Here is a 5160-nt window from a genome sequence, read left to right on the forward strand (position 1 = left end):
TTATATTGGGGTAGCCATTTCTCAGTGTGTGTACGTGGTGGGGGGAGTTGAGCTAGTGGCATTTGGGGTAAGACAGTTCTTTATTGTGTGAGACACCCTCTGGAAGCATAGCACTTTTAACATACATAGCATCTAGGTACTAAATGTCACTAGCAGCCCTCGGTCATTGTGACAACCCAATGCATTCCCATTTATAACACATGTCCAAGTGTTCCCTAGGTGGGCTCACCTGTGGAGGGCTATTGGGTAAGTATACCCGGTTTCTGATCTCAACTCTGCCAGGAGCTGTAAGACTTTATTTCCCTGTGCCTATATTTTTATTAAAATTATGGGGTTGAATTTATATCCCAGGAGTCCAAATACTCAGGCTCCCAGGCCATATATGACTTATTTGACTCTGGGGAGCAGCCCACTCAAACCTTTTTATACACACATGTTTTGTCTAATTTAATAAAATTTGTGTGTAATTAGTTGGTACTCATGAATTAATAGACCACTCACCATTACCACTCCTGTCACTAGGTTCCTATTAGATGAAGGTATTACTTAAAAGTTATTAGTGAAATTGAATACAGATAATTATACCATTATGAGTTGATTATCATTAATTTTCTTAAAGTTCCATCATAAAATTGGGATATTATGAAGGGTAGCTAACAAAAAGAAACAAATGTGAATGAAACTACCTTCCTAAGTCAAAGTTGTTTTCAATGAGACGTCCATGGAGCCTCCACACATTGGATTTCCTTTATTCTCATTTTTTATTATGATGTACTTCAAAAATAGAGCAAAGTAGAAAGAACAGGAAATTGAAGATCCTTATACCTACCAGTTTGAACAATCATTAACCGTTTGCCATATTTTACTTCATTTCAGCACTATTTTAAAGTACAGATGTCATGTACTTCACCCCTAAAACCTTTGGAATTCATCCCTGTCTTAGTCCATTTGGGCTGCTGTAACAGAACACTATAATAGACTGGGTGGCTTAGAAACAACAGAAACTTATTTTGTACAGTTCTGAAGACTGAGAAGTTCAAGATCAAGGCACCAGCAAATTTGGTGAGGGCCTGCTTTCTGGTTCATAGAGGGCCATCTTTTTGCTGTGTCCTCACATGGCAGAAAGGGTAAGGGAGCTCACTGGAGCCTCATTTATAAAGGTACTAATCCCTTGTAGTGTGGAGTCTTCATGACCTAATAACCTCCCCAAAGTCCCACCTCTTCATACCATAACCTTGGGGCTTAGGATTTCAACGTTTCAATTTTGGGGTGACATAAACATTCAGACCACAGCAATCTCTAAATAAATAATTTTCTCCTATGCATCCACAATAATACTATAAACCTAAGAAAATGAGCAATAATTCCTTACTATCATCTAATACCCATTTCCTTTACAAATATCCCCAATTACTTGAAAATTGCCTTTCGTAGCTGTTTTTTTTTTTTTTTTTTTTGAGTCAGAACCCAGTCAAGGACCACTGACTACTTTTTGTAATTGTATCTCTTTAGTCTTTTTAAATTTAAACCTTTTTTTCTTATTACATAACATTGACTTTTGGAAGAGAATGATCAAATATTTTGTAGAATGCCTCACATTCTGACTTTGTATGATTATTTCCTTGTTGTGTCATTTAAATTGTTTCTCTTCCTGCAATTAATTTGTAAAATGGAAGTTAGATCTAAAGTCTTGATTAGATTAAGGTTAAACATTCTTTAAGGATACTATATAGGTGATGTTGTGTGATTCAGAAATATATTACATCAGGAGACACAATTTTAATGTGTCTATTTTAGTGATGCTAACTTTGTTCACTGAATTAGGTGGTTTCTGCTTGTTAAAGGACAATTTTTGAAAAGGGTAAACTCAGGACTCTCAAAAAATATAAAATGAACATGTGTCAAAGATATTATTTAACTCATTAATGAGGGAACCGATAAGATTTTACAGCTGGTTCGAAGGAAAATCCAAAGAGCAGATACATACACAGGCTGAATGAATGCTGAAATAAATTTGCTTAAATTGGTCAATATCCACAGTGCAATAATCAACTGCATCTCTACCAGACAATTTCCACTTCTTTGGACATGGATCATTTGCATTATCCTCGATATTCTACAACTTCAAGCATTGTAAAATAGCTCAAAGACAAAGAAAGGCTCAGAGACCAAATTGGAATCAGATAACCTGGACACCTAATTTTCCACCGAAGAATGGAATCTTTGATCCATTTCAAAGTCTTTCACAATTTTCCCCCACACTCCAGATCTCTCCATTATAAAGTTAACAGTTTTTGCTTTTCAACTAGGGAGTTATATATGGAGTAATACTTGGTGCCATGGGAATATCCAGTTTTCCCTGATGTAATGGAGATGTAATGGTTTTGTGTAATGGATTTAGCATCCATTGATGGTCTGAATTAATTATTTTGCAGAGGGTAGCAAATGGGGACTGTCATTTTTATCATGTCTTCTCCATTTATTATCAGGCAGTCTTTGGAAAAGAAGAGTTTCCTTTACAGCTGGGATTATTTTATTACCCCTGAAATACAATTCCTACTGAAAAGGCCAAAAAAGGTGCTTAGATCTTCCTGTTTAATAATCAATTTTCAGAGTTAGGAGTATGTGTAATAACTGCCTCTAATGTTGAGAAACAAGGTTTGCTTTTGTTTGGGACTTTTTTAGTGTATTTTTTTCTTGTTTCATGTGTTTTGTTCGATTGTATTCATTATTTTTTAATGCTCATATTGTCACAAAGTTAATCAGCAGGAGCCTCTTCAATCTAGTTCCTGTCTCCTTTCAACAAACCTCCATTAATTTTTGAGTATTTCCTTGGTTCTGGCACAAAAAGATGCATCAGACTAGTCAAAAAAAGAGAAAGAGAGATATAAAATACCAGTACCAGGAATTAAGGCGGGTTTATCACTACAGATTCTGCAGACTTTAAAAGGCTAGTAAGGAGATATCATCAACAGCTTTATGGCAACACATGTGTTAACATGGATGAAATGGAAAAATTCAATTTTATTGATCTTTTAAAAAAACAGCTTTTGGTTTCATTGGTTTTCTGTTTTTCTTTTATTGATATTTCTAATTAAAATGTAAAATTATAGTATTTTTACTTGTATATTTTTTACATTGAAAATCTTGATTCAATAATATTAACATAATTATTTGCTCTACCTTACAATATATATAAAATGGTTTTAAAACAATAACACAGATATTGCTATCAACAAACTATGAAATAAAAATTTGTTTGCAGTTCTTTTTGTCTTAGAATATGTACCAATAAGGATATACAGATTTCAGTATTATAATGTCACATTAAGTAATTATTTCGTCTGTGTAGTAATATTACCTGATATAGAATTAGGTTCATTTGTTCAAGTTTGTTTTAAATTTTAAGGGTTTTTAAAATATTTAAGTTAATTTTAAATGGGTAGAACATTTACATGTTTTAAAAGTCAAAACTATATAAAAAGGTATACTCTGAAGTCTCTCTTCTATTCCTTTCTTCTCACCTCCCTCCCCACCCTCGGAGTTAACCATTTTGATTAATTTCTGGTTTATTATTCTAGTGCTACTGTTTGAAAACGTATGCATGTGTAAATACATACATATATGTGTATGTGTGTGTGTATTTTTACTTCTCCTTTCTCACAAAATATAGCATACTATAAACACTATTCTGTACCTTGCTTTTTATTTATTTATTTATTTATTTTTTTTTTGAGACAGAGTCTCACTCTGTTGCCCAGGCTAGAGTGAGTGCCGTGGCGTCAGCCTAGCTCACAGCAACCTCAAACTCCTGGGCTCAAGCGATCCTACTGCCTCAGCCTCCCGAGTAGCTGGGACTACAGGCATGCACCACCATGCCCGGCTAATTTTTTCTATATATATTTTTAGCTGTCCATATAATTTCTTTCTATTTTTAGTAGAGATGGGGTCTCTCTCTTGCTCAGGCTGGTCTCGAACTCCTGAGCTCAAACGATCCGCCCACCTCGGCCTCCCAGAGTGCTAGGATTACAGGCGTGAGCCACCGCGCCCAGCCTGTACCTTGCTTTTTAAACTTAATGATATATTTTGGAAATTAATCCATATCATTACATGGATACTATAGTGCATTGAATTGTTTCCCCCCAAAATATATGTTCACCCAGAACCTCAGAATGTGACCTTATTTGAAATAAGGGTATTTGCAGATGCAGTTAAGGTAAGAATCTCAAGATGAGACCATCCTGCATTAAGGTGAGCCCTAAATCCTATTACAAGTGTCCTTATAAGGAAAAAGAGAGGGAGATTTGAGACACAGAGGGGAAGGCTGTGTGAAGATGGAGGTAGAGATTAGAGTGATGAAGTTACAAGCCAAAGGATGCCAAGGATTGTGGGCAGCCACCCGAAGTCAGGAGAGAAGCATGGAACAGATTCTCCTTCAGAGCCTCCAGAAGGAATCAACCCTGCTAGTATGTTGATTTTGGACTTCTGGCCTCCAGAACTGTGAGAGAATAAATTTCTGTTGTTTTAAGCCACCAAATTTATAGTAATTTGTTACAGCAGCCATAATAAACTAATACAGAGATCTTCCTTATTATTATTATTTTAATGACTGAATAGCATCCCTTGGGTGGCTGGCCATGCGATGGTTTATTCAATCAGTTCTTATTGATGAACACATGGATTTCTCCCAAACTTTTGTTCGTACAAACAATGCTCAGTAAATAACCTTGTGCATGTTATTTCAAATCTATTCAGGCATAATTTTCATTTGATTCTTAGAAGTAGAATTGCTGGGTCAAATTGTAAATGCATTTTTCTTTTTGCTAGACATTGCCAAATTCCCCTCCATAGGGGCTGTAACATTTTGCACTCCAACTAGCAATGAATAAGAGTGCTTACTTCCCCACAGGCTCACTGACAGAGTGTATTTTCAAACTTGAATTTTTTGCCAATCTGATAAACAAGAAACAGCATTTCAGTGTAGTTATAATTTGCATTTCCCTTATTATGAGAGAAATTGAGCATTTTTTTCATGTTTGAGATTCATTGCTTTTTTCTATGAACCCTCTGAGCATGTCTTTTACCTATTTTTCCATTTGGTTTTTTCTTCTCAATTGTTAAGAACTTTCGCAATATAATTATAACTTGAGAATTTTTTCT

This window comes from Eulemur rufifrons, chromosome 30, assembly GCF_041146395.1.
Source record: "Eulemur rufifrons isolate Redbay chromosome 30, OSU_ERuf_1, whole genome shotgun sequence".
NCBI lineage: Eukaryota > Metazoa > Chordata > Mammalia > Primates > Lemuridae > Eulemur > Eulemur rufifrons.